Genomic DNA, 24,435 nt, shown 5'->3' with positions numbered 1-24,435 from the left:
TTGAAGTCAGATGATACACGTTTTCAACTGTAACTGACGCAGATTATACACCGACAGTTTTCATGAAAGGAAGCTGAAAAACATGGGGTTATGATGGAAAACACGTTTTTGAGGAAGTGAAAACGAAAAGGGTGCGCAGAACATCCGACAGTATCATCGGCGGTATGTAACTTCTCGCTTTGAAATACAGTAGATGGGTTATCCTACAAGCGCTCTCCAAACACATAGGCTACATGTTTTTTGTGTGAACTGTGAATTCATTTGCATCACTTTGCTCTTATACAGACAGAGTTTTAGGATTCTCAGTTCTAAATAGCCACTCTAAATAGCCACATTTTTATTAAGCCACGATCCTTAATTCGTTTTCAAATGGAAGCCCTAGACATTTGAATTTGATTAGCTATAGCCTAAAGCTGAGGGATGGGCTGAAAAAAAATGTTAACATTCTCAAATTCATAGATGGAGCTCAGGATGCAAGGACTGACAGTGTATGAGATCAACACGAGTTCGTTTTATCAGGGAGTCATACTAAGACCAAGGTATCTTACAGATGAGCCCTGAATTACAAAAATGACAGAACATACACACATCAAAATATAAATACAAAATGCAAGCAGAAAGAAAAACAGGGTCATAAAAAACATACACATGCATCAGTAATAAAGTCCTCAGTCAGCTTTCTGAAAAGCCCCAGAGGCTCTAGAACATCACATTCATCAGTAATAAGGTCCTCAGTCAGCTTTCTGAAAATCCCTAGAGGCACCAGAACATCAAATGTAAGAATATTTTGAAGATTGTTCCACAAATAAGGTGCAATAAAACTCAGTAGAGACCAAATTAATTTCAAAAGTTAGCCATCCCTGAGACCGTGGGTGGTAACTCGTATTTCTAAAGTTAAGTGAAGATGTTAGGTACAGTGGGATTTATTTATTTTTTATTTTTTTAAGCGCTTTACACATGAAAGCATAGCAATGTACTGTATCAACCTACGTGGCATCAAAGTGGGCAAATCAACTTTCTGGTTGCTGCGGTGATGAGTACTACAATTAATCGCCTGTAATAAAGCGCAGTGCGCTAGGAAGAACTGTATCTAACGGATAAAATGAAGTGGCAGCTGTGTTCATATAGATGATGTCGCCATAGTCTAGGACCGATAGAAAAGTCAACTGAATAATCTGCTTTCGCACACTGGGCAACTCTACGCAACTGTTTTTGTGTTTTATTTTTAGAAACTCCGTCGGGGTCTCGTCTTACTGTTGAGAGTTAGAATAATAGAATACACAAGGTGCAATTTCAAAATTTGGTGGTGCATCACTAGTCACTCAATTAGCCCATGTCAGCAAAACTAGGTTGCATTTTCTTTACAGACAAGTCGATATTGTTCATGTACAAAGTACAGGACCCAGAATCTGTTTGTACGCCTTCCACACTTTGGGGATAGTGACAGATATAATAGTCAGGTAAAAAATATTGGTCAATGATTCAGCAATTCCCAGTAGATTTTTGTTTTGTTCTTGATTAAGCTTTCTTAAATCAAGATAATACATCTGTTTCTCAATTGTCTGAAAGATTGCCAGTCCACTACAGTCAATTTTCATTGCTTTGGCCCAGGCCTGATTTCTCATCTGAATGAGCTCAGATAGCTCAGAAGTGTTAGATTTATCTTTGACTTAGATTTATCTGCCCAGAGGAATACATATGGAGGATACATTTTCTAGAGCCAGCTCAGGGTCAGTAATTACAGGAGATCGTGGCTAAATCAGAGTAGAACATGTCATGAAAAAAACCCTTTGAGGAAACTTTTTCAAATTAAACGAGGATTAGTATTTTGCTGTTTCGTATCTGTAATATATACTATGGGACAATGATACCTGAGATCATTTGCAAATACTCCAATAGACAAATATTTATGGGGAATTAAACCAATCAATGAGGAGTAAACAGGGTTTTCACATTTAGCAGTGTGGGTTTTGAGATCAATTGAGTCATGTTAAAACCAATCCACATACTCTTAAATTGATCTGAGGCCGGATATAGCCAATCTAAATTAAAATCCCTAAAATAACCAACTCTGAGGAGAGAAAAGGTGTTGAAAGTTGTTAAACACTCAGATGTAGCACCAATAGCATCCGCCATGGCAGCAGGGGGGCGGTAAATCCCAGCAACAAATAAATGTGTCTTCTGGTTTATGGACACATCTACAACCATGAGCTCAAATTTCATTATAATAATATACTTCACTGTCTTTATCAGACACAGAACCACGTTTCCGAGAGACCCAGAATATCAGGACACGAGTCCTGTCCTCAAATGTAAATTGTGTAATAAAAAAAAATCGTACTTTGCACACTTATTAGCATTAGCCTAACCCCCTACGATATTTAAAGTCAGAGGGGTTATTCAGCTCATTCCCATAAGTGCTAACAGGCATAGGGTCATCTGCAGCTATGTGTTGAGAGAGCTGAGACTTTGCCAAGGTCCCTGGCCAATCACGTGAGAGCAGAACAGACTGAGCATTTGACAGACCTCCCTCAAGTCGCTGGATGCAGAGCTGGAACTGGGAAAGCAGATCTCAGTCGACACGGATGAAGGTCCCACCAAAAGAGTTGAGCTGCTACAGCGGACCGGAGTGGCTGCCAATGCTCCATTCTGGGTGTGCACAGGAGGTCTTGGTATTTGTATGTATTAAGGATCCCCATTAGATGCTGCCAAGGCATCAGCTACTCTTCCTGGGGTCCGGCAAAATTAAGTCAGTTATACATTTTTAAAAACATCACAATACATTAATAACAGATTTCACAACATATTAAGTGTGTGCCCTCAGGCTTCTACTCTACTACCACATATCTATAACACAAAATCCATGTGTACGTGTGTGTATAGTGCATATGTTATCGTGTGTTTGTATGCATGTGTCTATATTTGTGTTCAAGTCAAATCAAATTTTATTGGTCACATACACGTGATTAGCAGATTTTATTGCGGGTGTGGCGAAATGCTTGTACTTCTACATGTAGCTCGGACAGTGCAGTAATATCTAACAAGTGATATTTGACAAATTACACAACATATACCCAATACACACAAATCTAAGTAGGAATGAATTAAGACTATATACATATGGACGAGCAATGTCAGAGCAGAACAGACTAAGATACAGTAGAGTAGTATAGAATACATTACATACATATGAGATGAGTAATGCAAGATATGTAAACATTAAGTGACTAAGATACCATAGAATAGTATAGAATTCAGGTTGTTTTCCAGGCACCACACTCCCAAAGCCCACACCTCCTCTCTGTAGGCTGTCTCGTTATCATTGGTAATCAAGCCTACTACTGTTGTGTCGTCTGCAAGCTATCCCCTCAGAATACCATGACCTCCTGGAAGTGTTCAGTAAGGCACGTGCTACTTCCCTTCCCCCGCACCGTCCTTATGATTGTGCCATTGATCTTCTCCCAGGCACCACACCACCTCGGGGTCTGTTGTATCCTCTGTCTGGACCAGAGACCAAAGCTATGGAGGATTACATAGAGGATTCTCTGGCCACTGGGGCCGTCCGTCCGTCTGCATCTCCTGCCGACGCAGGGTTTTTCTTTGTGGAAGAAGGACAACACCCTGCATCAGTGCATTGACTACCGGGGATTTAATGACGTTACTGTCAAGAATCGTTACCCCCTACCTCTCCTCAGCGTTTGAACCTCTCCAGTGGGCCACCATATTTTCCAAGTTGGACCTTCGAAATGCCTACCACCTGGTTTGGATACGCGAGGGGGGATGAGTGGAAGACAGCCTTCAACACAGCCAGTGGACATTTTGAGTTCCAGGTCATGCTATTTGAACTCACCAACGCCAATGTTTTCTAGTCTTTGGTCAATGATGTGCTTCGGGACATGCTAAACCGGAATGTGTTCGTGTACCTTGACGACATCATGTTTTTTTCGCTATCTGCACAAGATCGTGTTCTTCATGTCAGACAGGTCCTTCAGCGCCTCCTGGAGAACCAATTGTTTGTGAAAGCCGAGAAGTGTGAGTTCCACCGCTCTTCTATCACCTTTCTGGGATATGTCATTACTATGGGCAATGTTCAGATGGATCCTGGAAAGGTGAAAGCAGTGGTGGATTGGCCTCAACCAACGTCCAGGGTGCAGTTGCAATGGTTTCTTGGTTTTGCAAACTTCTACCACCGTTTCATTCGGGATTACAGCACTCTGGTGGCCCCCCCTCTCTGCACTCACCTCTCCAAAGGTACCGTTCAAATGGTCTCCAGCTGTCGACAAAGCCTTTGTGGACCTGAAGCATCGGTTCACAACAGCACCCATCCTCATCATCCAGACCACTCGCGTCAATTGGTGGTGGAAGTGGATGCTTCAGATGTTGGAGAGGGGGCCATCCTGTCCCAGCGATCTGCCCAGGACCAGAAGCTTCATCCCTGTGCCTTCCTGTCCCATCATCTCAATCCTGCAGAGAGGAACTACGATGTTGGCAACCGTGTTCTCCTGGCAGTGAAGATGGCATTGGAATAGTGGAGACACTGACTGGAAGGAGCAGAACAGCCATTCCTGGACTGGACCGACCATAAAAACCTGGAAGATCTCCGTACATTCAAGCGCCTCAACTCCATGCAGGCCCTGTGGGCCCTCCTGTTTACCAGATTTAACTTCAAAGAATGTGAAGCCTGACGCTCTCTTCCGCCTATACAGTTCCTCTGCCACACCCTCGACCCCTGAAACTATTCTCCCATGCCTTGCTTCCACTGGATTGGGGTATTGAGAACCTGGTCCACGAGGCACAATGCTCCCAGCTTGGACCTGAAGGGGGCCCAGCTAACCGGCTGTTTGTCCCTAATCTAGTCTGGACCCAGGTCCTGGAATGGGCTCATTTATCCAGGCTGACCTGTCATCCAGGGCCCCGTCGTACACTAGCCTTCCTTCCACAACGTTTCTTGTGGCCCACAATGGTCCCTGACGTCTCTGCCTTCGTCACCCCATGCACCGCGTGTACTCAAAACAAGACTCCACGGCAAGCTCCTTCTGGCCTCCTGCAGCCACTACCGGTTCCTCATTGTCCCTGGTCTCATATCTCTGGACTTTGTCACTGGGCTCCCTCCGTCTGATGGCAACACTGTCATTCTGATGGTATTCGACCAGTTCTCCAAGCCTGCCCATTTCATCCCTCTCCCCAAACTACCCCAGACGACCCAGCTTATGGTGCAGCATGTCTTCCGGATCCATGGACCCCTGGTAGACATGGTCTCCAATCGGGGTTCTCGTCTCAGTTCTGGAAGGCATTCTACACCCTTGTTGGGTGCAGAGCCATCCACTGGTCTGGAGCCATCCACTGGTCTGGGTGGAGTATGCCCGGAACACTTTTCCCAGTTCTGCCACGGGACTCTCCCCTTTCGAGTGCTACATGGGGTATCAGCCTCCACTCTTCCCGGCACAAGAACATGAGGTCATCGTACCCTCGTCCCAGTTGTTTGTCCGCCGCTGACGACGTACCTGGAGAAGAGCCAGGGTGGCTATTCTCAAGACCAACTCCAGGTATCGTTGACGAGCGGACTGTTGCCGGACCCCAGCTCCCCGCTACCGCATTGGGCAGAGGGTATGGCTGTCCACACGGGACCTGCCCCTTCAGGTAGAGTCCCGCAAACTGTCCCCTCATTTCATTGGTCCTTTTCCCATCTCCAGAGTCCTGAGTTCCACTGCTGTCTGTCTTGTGTTACCCTGTACCCTCCGTATTCACCCTACCTTCCATGTGTCTAAGATTAAGTCCTTGTCTCACTGTTCTTTGACTTCTGTCTCCAGGCCCACCCCCCCGTGTAGGCCATCCAGCCTACACAGTAAAACGTCACCTGGATGTTCGATCACGGGGCAGGGGTTTCCAGTACCTGGTTGACTGTGAGGGTTACGGCCCGGAGGAGAGGTGCTGGGTTGCCGCTAGAGAAATCCTGGACATCCTGGAGACATCACCGACTTCCACTGCCGATACCCCGGTCAGCCAGGTATGCACCCAGGTACGACACCAGGTGGCATTCCTAGAGGGGGGGGGTACTGTCACACCCTGATCAGTTTCACCTGTCCTCGTTGTTGTCTCCACCTCCTCCAGGTGTCGCTTGTTTTCCCCAGTGTATTTATCCCTGTGTTTCCTGTCTCTCTGTGCCAGTTCGTCTTGTATGTTTAGTCAAGTCAACCAGCGCGTATTTCCTGTACTCCTTTTTCTATTCTCTTTTTGATAGTCCTCCCGGTTTTGACCCCTGCCTGACTCTGGGCTACTTTCCCACCTACCTGATCATCCTGCCTGGCCTGAGGGCACACACTTTCTAGTAGGCTTAAATTGAAGATGTGGCAATATCGTCCGCTATTATCCTCAGTCATTTTCCATCCAAGTTTTCAGGCCTCGGTGGCTTGTCATTGTTGATAGACAATAACAAAAAATCCACCTCTTCCACACTTACTTTACGGAATTCAAAATTACAATGCTTGTCTTTCGTAGTTTGGTCAGATATACTTGGTTGTGTACAGTAGTGTCAGCACGTGTTGCTGGCATGTCATGCCTAAATTTGCTAATTTTGCCAATGAAAAAATCGTTAAAGTAGTTGGCAATATCAGTGGGTTTTTGATGAATGTGCCATCTGATTCCATGAATGATGGAGTTTGCCTTTTTGCCCAAAATGTAATTTAAGGTGCTGCAAAGCTTTTTCTATCATTCTTTGTCATTTATCTTTGTTTCATAGTGTAGTTTCTTCTTCTTTTTATTCAATTTAGTGTCATGATTTCTCAATTTGAAGTATTTTTACCAACCGGTTGTACATCCAGACCTATTTGCCATCTCTTTAGTCTCATCCCTCTCAACCATACATTTTTTTAATTCCTCATCAATCCACGGGGATTTATCAGTTTAGTAGTTTTCTTAATGGGTGCATGCTCATTAGTAACTGAGATAAGCAATTTCACATGTGTCAAGTGCAACGTCTGGTTGCTCGTCATTACACACCACAGACCAACAAATCAACAACATAGGAATCACTACACAACTTATTGTATGTCCTCCTATACACAATATTAGGTCCAGCCTTTGGAACTTTGGTTTTCCTAGATATGGCTACTATATTGTGATCACTACATCTGATGGCTTTGAATACTGCTTTCAAACAAATTCCTGCAACATTCATAAAGATATGATCAATACATGTTCATTTCATTCCTGTACTGTTTGTAACTACCCTGGTAGATTGATAACCTGAACCAGGTTGCAGGCACTAGTTACAGTTTGAAGCTTTAGCCAGTCAATATTTAAATCACCCAGAAAGTATACCTCTCTATTGATACGACATACATTATCAAGCATTTCACACGTTATCCAGATACTGACTGGTAGCACTTGATGGGCTATAGCAGCTTCCCACCAGAATGAGATTTAGGTGAGGCAGATGAACCTATAGCCACATTACTTCAACAGTATTTAACATGAGATTCTCTCAAAGCTTTACAGAAATTAGGTTCTTAATATAGACCGCAACACTGCCCCCATCTGCATTTTATTTTCTGTAGATCTTATAGATCTGTAGATGTATTGCTACCACTGTATCATCAAAGGTATTATCTAAGTGAGTGTCAGAGATTGTCAGAATATGAATGTCATCTGTTTCTAGCAAATTGTTGATTGCATGAACCTTATTTCTTAAGCTACATTTGTTAACGTGGGCAATTTTTGACACTTTTCTGGGATTTTTTATTATTTTTCTTGATTTACTGGGAAGCTTAGCAGAGGTAGACATGCTCAGGTTATTTATATAAATATATAACTATAACTATAATTACAATATGAGCGATTTTTTTTTTTTTGAAGGAAGGAAAACAAAAAACCCTAACATAATAGTGTGAGTAGATTGGCCAGCTCATCCTCCCGAAGAGATGACGTCATCGTCCCGAAGAGATGCGCTATCTAAATTTGTAGTAGGCCTAATCGTGGCCGAATTACCGACCAGGCATGAAGAGTACGTGCCCAGGGCCCTGACCTCCAGTTTTGAAATCACAACATTTTCTCTCTTTCTGCTTTTAGGCTACACAGTGTTGGTTAACATTTACAATGTTTACAGACATTGGAGTGAAACAAGTGTAGATTTTGGGTTTTGATGGGGTGCGACAGTTGAACTAAGCTTATGAGGAATTATTTTCATTCAATAATCAATGGGTGTGTGTATATATATATATATATATATATATATATATATATATATATATATAGTCTGTATATACACTCCCCTCCATATGTAGCATTTAGTTGTTTATTAGCATCCCCATTAGCCAGTGCTAAAGCACCAGCTACTCTTCCCGGGGTCCACAGCAAACATAAATCATGACATAATTGATAGTTGATAATTGATAGACAAGAACATCACAAGGACAGAACTATATACATTTAAAATGAGTATACACGCTTTCATACATTTACCGTATGCACTCATATTCATGTGATTCATAGATGCTACTGAATGCATGTGCAACACATTTCAAATGGAAATTGGAAATGCAATAACAAGGAGGGGGGTTGCAAAAATATGTATTTTGACAGTGAAGCAACATTTTAAAATTTGCTTCTACTCCAGCGTTTTGGATTTGAAATGTTTAATATTAGGCAGTATTTTCATATATAGTGGGGTGCTAAATTATTGACACCCTTGATAAAGGCGAGCAATAAGGACTGTTTAAAATAAATAATTCAAATACTGAGCTACATTGTATGCTCAAAAAAAGTGTGGAATTAGATTATTTTATACTGTTACAATTGCTCAGAGAAAGATTTTTTTTTAAACAAATAATACTTATTTTCTCAAAAAGTTAGGGGTCAAAATTATTGATACCCCTAAAGATTTAGTTGATAACCTTTGGCGGCAGGGTAGCCTAGTGGTTAGAGCATTGGACTAGTAACCAAAAGGTTGCAAGTTTGAATCCCCGAGCTGACAAGGTACAAATCTGTCATTATGCCCCTAAACAAGGCAGTTAACCCACTGTTCCTAGGCCATCATTGAAAATAAGAAGTTGTTCTTAACTGACTTGCCTCGTTAAAATAAATAATAATTCCTAGCACGCAATGACTGCATCAAACTTGTTGCTCTACAAACTTGTTGGATGCAGTTTGTTTTGGTTGTGTTAAAGATAATTTTGTGCCCAATAGAAATGATTGGTCAATAATGTATTGTGTCATTTTGGAGTCACTTTTATTGTGAATAAGAATAGAATTTGTTTCTGAAGACTTCTACATTCATGTGGATGCTACCATGATTACGGATAATCCTGAAGGAATAATGACAAATGATGAGTGAGAAAGTGACAGAGGGTACCCTACAAGCAGACATGCTAATCTCACCATTGCAAGGTTAGCATGTCTGCTTGCAGAGTCACTGTAGACTTTGTAGAGTCACTATATATGGGACCAAATACTAAACTTTTAATACACTATAAGTGAATTTATACAAATACTTCTGATAGTTTACTGGTAAACGTCGAAGGTTTCCGGTAATATACCATCCCTTTGCTACCCTACTTGGACCACCTATTGAGATGCGCCTTTTGTTAAGTAAATCAGGAGATAAATTAGGTGAAACGGAGACTGGAGTGGGGCCTGGTTTCCATATGTTTGATACCATTCCATTCACTCCATTCCAGCCATTATTATGAGCCGTCCTCCCCTCAGCAGCCTCCCGTGCTTTACATTAACCTGGGTTGAACATGTCAGACATCAGTGTTGGCGCAGCAAGTCTTCCCTGGGATGAAGGTCATATTGTTTTTGAATCACTTCTGACTGTGGAACTGGACTGAGGACCTATTTGACTACACAACAGAGGAGGCCTGAAAGTAGTTTTTTTTCTCTTCAGCACACTGTTCCCATATGAGAGCCAGACAGTCAAATGCATGAACAGCACTATATAGACCACTTCGAAGGGGATATTCTGTAAGGCTTCCAGCATGTGGTTTTTCATCTACGGTCTAAGTTCCAGCACAAATATTATTTTAAATGCAACCTCATAATATAGGAACATCATTGCTTATGTCTGCAACATGTGAGCCCACCCAAGATGAATAGAAGTCATGTTGAAAGAAGCAACGGTATCATGAAACATGCATCTTAAGTGGGTTGTTTACGAAGACCAAATCATATACTTTATTCTTATCGTCGTAGTCTTGGTTACCCCAGAACTGAAATCTCACAGAATTTGGTCAGCTGCTCATGAGAGATTACCATTATCGTTTGTGTTCTGTTCTCTGTACAGCAGCTGGAAACCTCAAATATAGTGTGTTTATATTCTTGCCTCTAAGTTCAAGAGAGGTTCAATGTGAGGGACAAATGTGTGCATTTTCTGTATTATACTGTATAGTAAATGCATGTTTCAGACAAATGCATATCCCATAATGTTTCCGAAGGGACACATTAACAGCCCAATCCCATGTGTTTGTTCTTATAATTGCCTGTGCAAACCGGGCCCATCTCTGAAAGTTTATGTCAGAGATGTTAACGAAATGGATCTAATTTTCGGAAATCTCAGGAAATCAACAGGGTCGTTCTTGAATTGCTGTGGCATTTGCATCCCTTTTCCCCCATGAAAAACACTTTCAAATCACAAAAAGTTACACATCATATATGTTTTTGTTCATATTGAACTCAATGATAAAACATAATGCAAGTCATTTATACTGCAAAATGTTATGTTTACCAATTGTTTAAAGTACTAAGATTAAGCAAATTGGCTTGTCCCAGTAGTTACCCAGTAGAGTTGTGGTGATATGTTTTGGAGATTTTGAGATATTTATCTATTATTTGGAATTCTTGAAAGTATTTAACTAAAGTATTTCATATATTCCATGGATTAATAAGAACAAAGAAGGCTACTAAAATACCTGTTGATTTTACAAATATACTATGTGTCCCTTAGATGTATGTCATTGGTGTTATTACCTTAGAAATCACTCATTACAAATATATACTGTACAAGGACCTTGAGCATTCCCTCCAGTGACAAACTGTTATCGGGTGAGTGGTCTACATTAAAGAAAATGTGACCAACCTGCTCAAATCAGTCTTATGGAGCAAAATTATAATTTGTGTTTTTTACATTGGATAAGAGTAAAGACTCAGAGCTACAAAATGGTATATCATACACTACAGTTGAGGAACACTGGGAAAGTAATTTTGCTTTGAAAGTTAATAAACTTGTAAACTCACTTTTGCAGTCTTACTACGCAATACATTTTTTTTTAAACAGCCGTGTTAGAGAGGATTACCTAGTCATACTGACCAGCTCAAATAGAGAGACACTTGCTATATGGCAGACCAGTCCAACTCATCTCTCGGCATCTCCAGCCCACTCATTATCTCAGCCAATCATGGCTAGCGGGACGGTTTCTGTTTATTTCTGTGGCTAAACCAACTCGGCTCGTAATTTAACAATTTTATTAGTATTTACAGATGTTGTTGTTATTAAGGCACATGAAAGTTCACATGTTCGATAAGGCATAAAAAACAAAGTTTGCGTTCAAACGTCTCTCCTGTGAAGTAGTGACCTACGCCTAGTTTCCTAAAAACGGGTCACAAATGATTAGCTAATCCCACTCTTTTAATATGTAATACATTTGAAAATTCCGTTGATAATTTGGTTTGGTTTTGTTACTCAATTTAAATGAAGGGAATTTACATTGTGAGCAAAATTATTAGTCATATCACTGTAGTATTTTTTTGTAAGACTTGTTAGACATTTACTATTATTTTTTAAACAATACAAAACATACACATACAAATGACAACATACAGATTCACACAAACATCCACAGAATCACCCCTGCCCAGAGCCAACTGCTCACACCCCCATCTCCAGCGCATCTCCAGCGCATCTTCAATGTGTACCTATGGTTCCTCTTTAGTGCATTTAAGTAGTAAGAAAAAACCCTGGGTGGCGAGTTGATACAATTCCAAATCTGGAAGGTTAAAACCACCCTCAGACTTAGAAAGATGTAAAATGTTCCTTTTTATTCTATGAGTTTTATTTGCCCATATAAAGTCGATTATGACCGAGTATACTTTTTAAAATAATGTCTTGGTTGGGGTAATTGGTATTAAATACTTTGGGAGCCATGCCATTCTGAAGAGGTTTATTCTACCTGTAAGCTTTATGGGAAGATTGTTCAATATAATTAGATCTGATTTCATATTGTTAAGTAATGGGATAACATTATCTTTATATATTTGTTGTCACTTATTAAGCGTCCTAAGTATTTTATATTTTTTTTATGGTCCACTTAACAGATTGCTGTAGATCATTATAAAAAAAGAATCCACACAAATGTTATGCCTTGAGAATATTCTGTAAATATTTTTAGCAAGGGGGCATTGAGTTTTCAATATTGGTCAGGTATATCAGGAGATCATCTGCAAATAATTTTAGTTTATATTCATGTTTACCAATACTGATGCCTGTTACGTTTGGGACCTGTCTACAAGCGGTTTAATTGCTGGTGCAAACAGGAGGGGGGAGAGAGGACATCCCTGTCTTGTTGTAACAATCCGGGTGTCGTGGGTGTGGAGTCAAAGGCAGGAGACAGAGAGTACAATGCTGTGCTCTTTAATTGCACTAACGCACCACAGGGTGCTAACAATAATCACGGCCCCAAAACACAGGGAATGACAAAATGACGACTGAAAAATGCACGACTAGGAACTAACACGTTCCTCTGATACAGAGCCGAAGGTTACAAAGAATAATCCCGCACAACAACCAGGTGGGCCGGCTGTCTAATGAAGACAAACTAATCATACACACAGGTACTACCAATACCAATACCACATACAAGGAGGGAGAGGAAAGACAATCAGTGGCAGCTAATAGGCCGGTGACGACGACCGCCGAGCGCCACCCGACCGGGAAGGGAAACCACCCTCAGTCGGACTCGTGACACTTGTGGCCCTTTCTAAGACAATTTCATCAGATAAATGTATTATGTGTGTATATTTTTGCTTTAGGACATTTATATAATATTTGAATTAAATGTATTACTTCAGATGAAAAGTTGAAAGCTTCTAAAGTTTTGAATGGAAAAGGCCGTTCAAGACGGTCAAAAGCTTTTTGCGCATCAACAGCCATTATTGATGGATCTATATCTTGGTTTTTTTCGGTATTGTATTAAACTGAAACTTTCTTGTATTTGTTATTAAGTGTCTATTTTTAATAAACCCTGTTTGATTGATATGTGTCAAGTCTGATAAGACTTTTGCCCTTCTATTTCTGATGAGCTTTGTTATTATTGTATTGTCACAATTGATTATCCTTCGGGTCTGTAATCAGCAGGGAACTCTCCAGATTTTCCTGGATTTAATATAACTGAGAAAAAAATGTTTGACTCATGGAACTAGGAAGCACTGAATTGAGTGGCATGTGTGTTGTCATTTGTGTAAATAGGGGTGCTACTTTGTCCCAAAATGTTAAATAAAATTCTATGGGAAAGCCATCCAATCGTGGTGCTTTTCTCTGTGTGAATGTTTTAACAGTATCTGATATTTAGTTTTGGGTGATTTCTGTTTTTACTGATTATTTTTGGTCTGCTGTTAATTGCGTCAGGGTTGTTGAGTCTTTTTTGGAACACCATTATTTTGAGATTTACTGTCAGGGCCCAGGTCTGGAAGAAATCTGTGCAGAATATCTAGGTGCTGCTGTAGGCCCTCCTTGGTTGGTGACATAAGCACCAGATCATCAGCAAACAGTAGACATTTGACTTCAGATTCTAGTAGGGTGAGGCCTGGTGCTGCAGACCTTTCTAGTGCCCGCGCCAATTCGTTGATATACAGTGCCTTGCGAAAGTATTTATTGGATATTTCCTTTTAACAAATCAAAACTGAAAAATTGTGCCTTTTTTGCTGCTGTTCACAAATGCTCTCCATCCAACCTCACTGAGCTCGAGCTGTTTTGCAAGGAGGAATGGGAAAAAGGTGATGATTTCAGTCTCTCAATGTGCAAAACTGATAGAGACATACCCAATATCAATTGCGACTTACAGCTGTAATCTCTGCAGCAAAAGGTCTTGGCTGCATACAAAGTATTAACTTAATGGGGCTGAATAATCTTGCACGCCCAATTTTTCAGTTTTTGATTTGTTAAAAAAGTTTGAAATATCCAATAAATGTCGTTCCACTTCATGATTGTGTCCCACTTCTTGTTGATTCTTCACAAAAAAATACAGTTTTATATTGTTATGTTTGAAGCCTGAAATGTGGCAAAAGGTCGCAAGGTTCAAGGGGGCCGAATACTTTCGCAAGGCACTGTATATGTTGAAGAGGATGGGGCTTAAGCTGCATCCCTGTCTCACCCCACGGCCCTGTGGGAAGAAATGTGCGTTTTTTGCCAATTTTAACCGCACACTTGTTGTTTGTGTACATGGATTTTATAATGTCATATTTTTACACCCAACACCACTTTCCATCAATTTGTATAGCAGACACTCATGCCAAATTGAGTCGAATGCTTTTTTGAAATCAACAAAGCATGAGAAGACTTTGCCTTTGTTTTGGTTTGTTTGGTTGTCAATTAGGGTGTGCAGGGTGAATACATGGTCTGTTGTACGGTAATTTGGTAAAAAGCCAATTTGACATTTGCTCAGTACATTGTTTTCATTGAGGAAATGTACAAGTCTGCTGTTAATGATAATGCAGAGGATTTTCCCAAGGTTGCTGTTGACGCATATCCCACGGTAGTTATTGGGGTCAAATTTGTCTCCACTTTTGTGGATTGGGGTGATCAGTCCTTGGTTCCAAATATTGGGGAAGATGCCAGAGCTAAGGATGATGTTGAAGAGTTTTATTATAGCCAATTGTATTTGATCCTGTATATGTTTTTGCTCTTTATTCTTTGTTATAGAGCCAAAAAGATTGGAGAAGTGGTTTACCCATACATCTCCATTTTGGATAGATAATTCTTTGTGTTGTTGTTTGTGTTTCTCTCTCTCTCTCTCTCTCTCTCTCTCTCTCTCTCTCTCTCTCTGATGTGAGTCAGACAGCTCAGTTCAGTTGAAGTGAGTCAACAGAATCCGCTACGGGTTCCTACTGTGTGAGACGCTTATTCTGTCACCTTGTACAGGGACATCAAATCAAATGTTTTTGTCAAATACACATGGTTAGCAGATGTTAATGCGAGTGTAATGAAATGCTTGTGCTTCTAGTTTCGACAATGCAGTAATAACCAACAAGTAATCTAACCTAACAATTCCAAAACTACTACCTTATACACACAAGTGTAAAGGGATAAAGAATATGTACATAAAGATATGAATGAGTGATGGTACAGAACGGCATATGCAAGATGCAGTAGATGGTATCGAGTACAGTATATACATATGAGATGAGTAATGTAGGGTATGTAAACAAAGTGGCATAGTTTAAAGTGGCTAGTGATACATGTATTACATAAAGATGCAGTAGATGATATAAGAGTACAGTATATACATATACATATGAGATGAATAATGTAGGCTATGTAAACATTATATTAAGTAGCATTGTTTGAAGTGGCTAGTAATATATTTTACATCAATTTACATCAATTCCCATTATTAAAGTGGCTGGAGTTGAGTCAGTGTGTTGGCAGCAGCCACTCAATGTTAGCGGTGGCTGTTTAACAGTCTGATGGCCTTGAGATAGAAGCTGTGTTTCAGTCTCTCGGTCCCTGCTTTGATGCACCTGTACTGACCTCGCCTGCTAGATGATAACGGGGTGAACAGGCAGTGGCTCTGGTGGTTGTTGTCCTTGATGATCTTTATGGCCTTCCTGTGACATCGGGTGGTGTAGGTGTCCTGGAGGGCAGGTAGTTTGTCCCCGGTGATGCGTTGTGCAAACCTCACTACCCTCTGGAGAGCCTTACGGTTGTGGGCGGAACAGTTGCCGTACCAGGCGGTGATACAGCCCGCCAGGATGCTCCCGATTGTGCATCTGTAGAAGTTTGTGAGGGCTTTTGGTGACAAGCCGAATTTCTTCAGGCTCCTGAGGTTGAAGAGGCGCTGCTGCGCCTTCTTCACGATGCTGTCTGTGTGGGTGGACCAATTCAGTTTGTCTGTGATGTGTACACCGAGGAACTTACTACCCTCTTCACTACTGTCCCATCGATGTGGATAGGTGGGTGCTCCCTCTGCTGTTTCCTGAAGTCCACAATCATCTCCTTAGTTTTGTTGACGTTGAGTGTGATGTTATTTTCCTGACATTTCCCTTTGAGTCCTGCTAGCTCTAGATGTCAAGTTAATTACGGTCTCTTCAGAACCACTGTAAGTGAGCAGTCTCACAGTAGCTTTTCCTCTCCTGGGAGGCCAGTCATAGCATCACCCTCTAGGACATTGTCCCGCCTATGGCTCTTCCCAGGCCCTCAGTCCAGGTTCTGTCTGTCAGTACTGTAATGTTTGTCTGATGACGCTTGATTATGGTAGGCCTAACTGAAATGGAATGAATTCTTGAGTTACAAACATAGGGCTATTATTATATATCCAGATTTGTTAGTGTATTAGCTAACGCCTTTATCATGCGTTATCGTACCATACTTGGCATTAGAAAAGTCAGAGGAGTTAGCTAAAGCTTGGAACTGATTTGGATATATTATCAACACCCTTAAGACTTTTATAACACAGAAAGATATAACAAAGGTTATGTACATGGAGTAACACATGCAGATGTAGGATCTTAATTTGATCACTCTTTTGTTGCTGAGTATTTTCCTGTACGGCAGGAAATGCAAACTTGTGGTGTATTTGAGTTTTAAAAAGGCTTCTTAAGTTTGCAATTTCTAAGTTGAAATGTCAGACTTGATTTGCCCTCATGAAAAATGTTGCAACCACTAGAGAAATGTCCATTCATTATGAACTACATAATAATTCAAATTGACTTACAAATTTACGGAGGAAAGAAGACAGTCAGGTACTAAAATCAACTCAGACTATCTCTAATTAGTCTCCCTCTTGAATCTTTATATGTTAAATTACTGGTGTAACAACTCAATTTGGTTCATTTACCACTGCCACAGCATTCACTATTCATTTTGCCCTTTTGAAGGATAATGCATTGACAATGTTTGGGATTATAGCACGGCATGGTGTGACATACGCATGTTCTCACAAGTGGTAGTGCCTTGTAGTCTGGCTATCATACTGTAGACACAGCATAGACTCCCGGTGTGGCACATAGACAGACGTGGTACACATCAGCACTAGGCTGTTCTTACAGAAGAACAGCATGCAATACCATCTGGGGTCTTCTTCAATAGCCAAGTGCTATATCAAGTCTATGATTTTTTTGGTTTGTTGCAGATTTGAGTCATCTTCTCTGCATAAACTGCCTTATCCTGCTGTTTATTCTCAAACCTTTGCATGTTTAATTAAATGAGGCGTCCAATGCTCTATTTATCTATTCCATTCTACATTATTCACAGAGACAGACATGTCAGGGCCACCCGAGTGAGGGTTACCCTCATTACTGTTCTTAGTCAGACTGCATCAATCAATCAAATGTATTCATAAAGCCCTTTTTACATCAGCAGATGTCACAGAGTGCTATACAGTTACCCAGTTTAAAACCCCAAACAGCAAGCAATGCAGATGTAGAAACCCGGTGGCTAGGAAAAACCTAGGAAGAAACCTAGAGAGGAACCAGGCTCTGAGGGGTGGCCAGTCCTCTTCTGGCTGTGCCGGGTGGAGATTGTAAGAGTACACGGCCATTTCAAGCCCGATTGTTCTTCAAGGTGTTCAAACGTTCATAGATGACCAGCAGGGTCAAATAATAATCCGTGGTTGTAGAGGGTGCAACAGGTCAGTACCTCAAAAGTAATTGTCAGTTGGCTTTTCATAGCCGAGCATTCAGACATTGAGACAGCAGGTGCGGTAGAGAGAAAGAGAGAGAGTCGAAAACAGCAGGTCCTGGACAAGGTAGCATGTCTGGTGAACAGGTCAGGTTTCCCTAGCCGCAGGCAGAACAGTTGAAACTGGAACAGCAGCCCGACCAGTTGGACTGGGGACAGCCAGGAGTCATCAGGCCAGGTGGTCCTGAGGCATGATCCTAGGGCTCAGGTCCTGCGGGAGGGTTGGGAGAGAGGGAGAGAGAGAGAATTAGAGGGAGCATACTTAAATTCACACAGAACACCAGATAAGAAGGAGAATTACACCAGATATAACACTGACCCTAGCCCCCCCCCGGCACATAGACTATTGCAGCATATATACTGGAGACTGAGACAGGGGTGGGTCGGGGGACCTTGTGGCCAACCAGGCAGGATACAACCCACCCACTTTGCCGAAGCACAGCCCCCACTGTTGATATCCCACTATAGGGATATCAACAGACCACCAACTTGCTATCCTGAGATAAGTGCTGACTATAGCCCATGAAGATATCCTCCACCGCACGAGCCCGAGGGGGCGCAAAACCAGACAGGAAGATCATGTCCGTGACTCAACCCACGCACCCCTCCCAGGGACGGCATGGAAGAGCACCAGTAAGCCAGTGACTCAGCCCCCGTAATAGTGTCAGAGGCAGAGAATCCCAGTGGAGAAAGGAGAGCCGGCCAGGCAGAGACAGCAAGGGAGGTTCGTCGCGCCAGTGCCTTTCTGTTCACCGTCACACCCCTGGGCCAGACTACACTTATTCATAGGACCCACTGAATAAATGGGTCTTCAGTAAAGACTTAAAGGTCGAGGCCGAGTCTGCGTCTCACCTGAATAACCAGACCATTCCATAAAAATGGAGTTCAATAGGAGAAACCCTGCCTCCAGCTGTTTGCTTAGAAATTCTAGGCATAATTTCTGTAGCGGTCCTGCTGTTCCTTGACTCGGTGGATCAAAACCGGATCCATGTCCCATGGTCACTCCCTGCACATCCTCTTTGGCACCAGTAGAGAGCCCAGAGCATCCAGACCATCTGTCAGGAACAGTGGATTTAAACCATGGCAATTAGAGAATCACCCCTATTGCTGTCCCCTCTAAAGCTGTATTCTGTATGATATGCACATGCAAATAGCACTTCATTTCTAGTAACACGTCATTTCAAGAAATAAAATAGCATACTAGTATTGCTCTGGGGGGGAAAAAAATTGAAATGTGTTTACAGAAATGATAAAGGAATTTATATGTTTAAAGTAATGACTAAATAATTCCACCCTGAAACATATTTAATGGCGTGAAATGTATTAGAATAATAAGACTATAATTCAATATTAGAAAATAAGACTATAATCCAATAATGTGTGTGTGGGACAAGTTACAGTAAGAGGGAGAAATGTATGGTTGAGAAAACAGAGGCTGTTAGACTACACATGACCTGGTTATAACTCTGAAAAAGCTGACAATGGGAGAGGACCCTTCCAAGGCCTCTCTAATCTACGGAGGAGAGGAAAAGTGATAAAACTGTGTGTGTGTGTGTGTGTGTGTGTATGTGTGTGTGTGTGTGTGTGTGTGTGTGTGTAGAAGTTATAAAATTACTGTGTTTGCATTTTTGACTTCAGAACGTTCTCTGAATAAAGAACTAACCTATTGCAGACTGGGGGCTTTGTCTAATTCTTCATGAATCAGGATCTTACAAACTTCTGGGAATTGGTCAAAGCTATAGTGATAGTTGAGTTCAACCATTGGGATAAAAATTCTTGTGACAAGAAATGGGACTAACTCAGAAATGTTTCGGTTTCTTTTGCAGATTTGTTATAAAATAATCATAATAAACAACCGGAACATCCAAGAACACAAAGAACTTAACCTCCGGTCTGCCATTGACATCGCATAAATATTTGTTGGGCTCCCTAGTGGTGCCTTGGAACACAGGTGATGGCTGAGCACAGCAGCAACCCTGCTTGGAGGGTCCAGGCTGGCTCCACCCTAGCCTCGCTCAGTGACAGGATGACTCTGCCAGAGAACACTACCGTTCTCTTTAATCTGAGTTTCCCCATGGAATGGAATCAGTCTGACTCCAGACCAGAGACACCTGACAAGGAGAAGAACTGGTCTGCTCTGCTCATTTTGCTGGTCATCTTCTTCACTGTGGCGGGCAACATCCTGCTCATCCTGGCTGTGTCTCTGGAGAGGAAGCTGCAGAATGCCACCAGCTTCATCCTGCGCTCCCTGGCTGTGGCAGACATGCTCGTGGGCTTTCTCGTCATGCCAGTCTCACTGATTAACATTCTCTATGGTAGGTGGTAGGTTGAACTCTTTTAGAATTACAAAGCAGTGTTTGTTTGCCCTCTGGATAATGATCTCTTGAAAGCAGCAAGGGATAAAAGGCTTTACTGTGAGGCAGGGGCGTCAATTGGGTATGGCAGGGTATGGCCCTAGCTCAACACCTTCAATTTAGAAATAGGCTACTAAAATGATTCCAATCCCGTTTCAATGGCAAATGCAGTTTAGCGGTACTCAGGCCGACCATGCGGATGCCTGGGAGCGGGATGGAACGCTGTGTGTATGGCTGGCTGGTTTTATGGATAGCACATCAACGCAGCTGCTGGGAACAGCACAACTTTTTCTCGAAACAGTGCAGAGGTAAAGATGGCTGTAGTAGATAGCTTTGGCTAGTTAGCTGCTGTTTGATTTGACATGAAACTAAACTAGAGCTTTAATCCCGGTGCTGAGCTAGTGCGTAGCAGCTAATTCTTGTATGATGAGTTTGACGAATGTTAAGTGTCCTATTGACTGACCTGAATGAAGCTACGGCAACCAGGTGATAATGGCTGGAGTCAATTTGGCTTAGAAATGCAGTAAATGAGCTTCAATTTTATAAAAATTCCCATCCAGGGACCGACTTTGCTTAACTTCAGAGGCAAACCCGCAGTGGGATGCAGGGTGCAACTAGAAAAAAGGCAGTGAAATTGAAGGCCAGTGTAACATAAACAAATATAGGGAAAAATGCAGAAAATAGAGGCGTTTTATTTAATTGTGTTATCGTAAAAAATGTTTTGCTGAAAACATTTTTTTGCATCCATTTACAATTTATTTGCTCTTGCATTTATCAATTATTTTTTTGCAATATTTTGTTTTGCTATCAATACTTTTGGGTTTATGTTTTTTTCTTTCAATATCATTATTTTTGTTTGCAATAGTAAGAATTGTATTCTCGACTTCAGAAGTTTTGCTTGATATTAATGTCACAAAGGTAATTCACAAACTAGAGGATTGCATCATATAATAACATCATTACTCTGTCAAATGTGTTCTAAGCGGGAATCCATAATTGAAACATTTACAATTAAGAACCAAAATAGTACTCCCCGCCACAGTTTCTGTAAAAAGCTGAGGGATGAGGCTGGAGAAAAGCAACCACTTTCAAATCCATAGACTACGCTATGGATGCAAGGACTGACCATCTATGTTATCCCAATTATAGCATTAACCATGGTTTTAGGCTATACTGTGTTTGTTTAAATTGGGTTTGTTTACAAATATTGGAGTAAATGTGGAGTTTTCTGACATGTGAAAGTACAAATTAGATTTTCACATCCACATGTGGCATTGCAAGTTCACGCATGACAAAAAAAATGCAGTTCTATATGTGAAAAACTTTCACAATGTGGAATTGCAAATTAGATTTTTACATGTGAAACAGCAAATGTGATTTTCACATGTGACTGTTTTTCACATTTAAAAATGCAATTCAGCATGTGAAAGTTTTTAACGTAGTAACCGCACGCAGCATCATTGTACGCAAAGTAGTACGCAGCATCATTGTACGCAGCATCATCTGGATATGTACACAACAAAAGTTCAACATTCATCTGCTACAGTTTCTGTCAAGACGTCTACGCGTACAGTTTGACGAATACGTTCGGTAAATCCAACGTATGCACCACACCGAATGCACTGAAACTGCAACTGCCTCTGCAAGGCAACGCTGCAAGGCAAAATGAATGTAATTCTGGTGTACCAAAATGCTGTCTATTTGATGATATACTGAATGAGAATGAAAAATGACTTTGGATTTGTTTGCAGGTGTTCCTATTTGATAATGAAATGTCAGTAATTCTTGGTGAACTGTGCCTGTCCATTCTTCAGACTACCTGTGGCCCTTCCCCAGACCCCTTTGTCCCATCTGGATCTACCTAGACGTGCTGTTCTCCACAGCATCCATCATGCACCTGTGTACCATTTCACTGGACCGCTATGTGGGCATCTGTAACCCCATCAAACACAGCCGCTCCAACTCCCTCTCCAAGGCCAAGGCTAAGATCGCCCTCGTCTGGAGCATCTCCATAGGTGAGTTCCGGCTGACATAGCTACTGGAAATAGAACAACAAAAAACAAACAGATCTAAATCATTTGCTCCCACGGTGTTGTCTGCGTGCGAGATATAGTGCGCCTAGAGAGATAATGAGTTACTTTGAAACCTTATTTTTCTTTCTCTACTGTCTGTCAAGAAGGAATGCTTTTCTCTCACCTCTCCTGGGGCTCTCAAGGGGAGCCTCATGGCATCTTCACCCTGAGTGATGCTCTACATGGTTGCCGACGGGACAGGCTATCATGGTCTCGACGGCTCAAGGCTTTTTGGTTTTGCGGAAATCGGATAGCCAGGCAACCTTGTGAGCCTGTCGACTTCATCTAAAAAAAAACAACTCAATTTTCTATTTTCTCCGCCCTCGTGTCCTTTTTTGAAAGCCTCTGGTGGTCAATATGAATCACTATGATCCCCCCACCCCCTTAATTTAATAACATGACGTTTTGAGATAGATGTAGCTGTGTTTGTGCATTGGTTTAAATGTGATATTCATTGTCCTTTCCTTTCCATCTCTCTCTCTCTCTCTGACAGTGATCTCCATGCCCATCCCTGTGATTGGCCTGTATGATGAGGGGAAGGTGTTTGTCAATGGGATCTGTGTACTGAACGAGCACAGCTTCGTCCTGATTGGCTCCTTCGTAGCCTTCTTCGTCCCTCTGGTCGTCATGGTGGTCAGCTACTGTTTGACCGTGCGCGTGCTGCAGTGCCAAGCCTCTGATTACCTGCACGGAGGCATGGCTTCGATCGACCGGCCTACCTTACTCAGGATCACCCCAACGCTCCCCGCAGGGGACAGTCTTAGCCTCCTCAAACAGGACCCTAGTCCCGAGACCTTGCCAGCTGTTGCAGCCTCCAATATTTCCGTCTCTCAAGCCTCCTCGCAACCCGTCTCTCCAGCAGGGAGGCAGGAGTCAGGGGGACCTGGTGGGAAACCTGGCGTGGCTCAATCAATCAAAAATGAGAGGAGAGCCTCCAAGGTCCTGGGTGTGGTGTTTTTCCTCTTCCTGATGATGTGGTGTCCGTTCTTCATCACCAATGTGCTGAGCGTGTTGTGTGAGGACTCGATAATAAGCCTGTGCAATAAGCCCGTGTTGGCAGTGCTCCTAAATGTCTTTGTTTGGGTGGGATATGCCTCCTCTGGTGTCAACCCACTGGTCTACACTCTATTCAACAGGACCTACAGACAGGCCTTCCATCGCTACCTACGGTGTATCTACCACAGCCCGCCAGCCAAGAGCACCCCAGCCTACCCTGTCTTTCCTGTTTACATCGCCACCCCTATTCTCTGCGGGAAAGATGCCAACCGGCTGTAACTATAGCAGACACAATGGGAATAATGGGGTGCGTTAATGGCAGAATGAGGTTGGAGAGAGTGTAAAAAAAAAGTTCTGGGATGTTAGAGATGTTGGTCAGTGTCTGTCCCACCCCCCCGCTGAGCACGTCAGCTGTGTCTGAACTAGCTAGCTGGCCTCCAGGCTCCCCCTCTCTCTCTCTCTCTCTCTCTCTACATCCAAAACAGTGTGGTGACAAAGCCATTGCTTCATGTCACTGCTTGGATTTCCCCCCTCCACTCCCTGTTCGAACACAGGAGAAGTACTCAATGTCTCCCTGCCCAAACACGTAAATATGAGATATGTATTAGTCTACAAGGCTGCACAACGTGACTGAAGACATTTGACACTGTGTGTCAAACTTTAATATTTGCATTACATTTAGTGAGTAATAAGCGCATACTCAGTGTGGTGATTGTGGTGAAATGTCCGTTAACTGCGCTGCTGTTGCTGTTTGCGTCTCTCATTGACAGAGCTGTGAGAGGTCACAGATGGCATGACAGGGGAAACCACCTGATGTATCTCTCCAATCATAGAGCCACAGTGCCACCATGTGGGAACATAGAATGCAGCACACAAGAGTTTCACTTCTTACTTGGTCTCTTCTTTTTCTGCCTGTCTGATAGCTTCAAGTGGCCGTTGAAGGGAAGCGTATGTCCTATTGGACACAGATATGTTTCCCTCCTCATTCCCAGAGGACTGTTGCTATTTTGGTACATTATTCCTGACAGATTAATATGATATGATCTGTGTCGTCTTCTTCCGCAGTTCTAACATGCAATATACATAATGGCGCTACTGCTGCAGGATTCTCGAAGATCACCAATCCCCA

The 24,435-nt window shown here is 42.2% G+C and overlaps 1 pseudogene; it reads left to right on the top strand.

Annotated features, from left to right (window-relative positions):
* Nucleotides 1-24,297, top strand: LOC135549124 (5-hydroxytryptamine receptor 2A-like; annotated as a pseudogene).
* The last annotated feature ends 138 nt before the right edge of the window (nucleotides 24,298-24,435 follow it).

The sequence above is a fragment of the Oncorhynchus masou genome, chromosome 12, assembly GCF_036934945.1.
Source record: "Oncorhynchus masou masou isolate Uvic2021 chromosome 12, UVic_Omas_1.1, whole genome shotgun sequence".
NCBI lineage: Eukaryota > Metazoa > Chordata > Actinopteri > Salmoniformes > Salmonidae > Oncorhynchus > Oncorhynchus masou.
The sequence above is the reverse complement of the archived record's forward strand: the minus strand, read 5'-3'. Positions and strand labels throughout refer to the sequence as shown.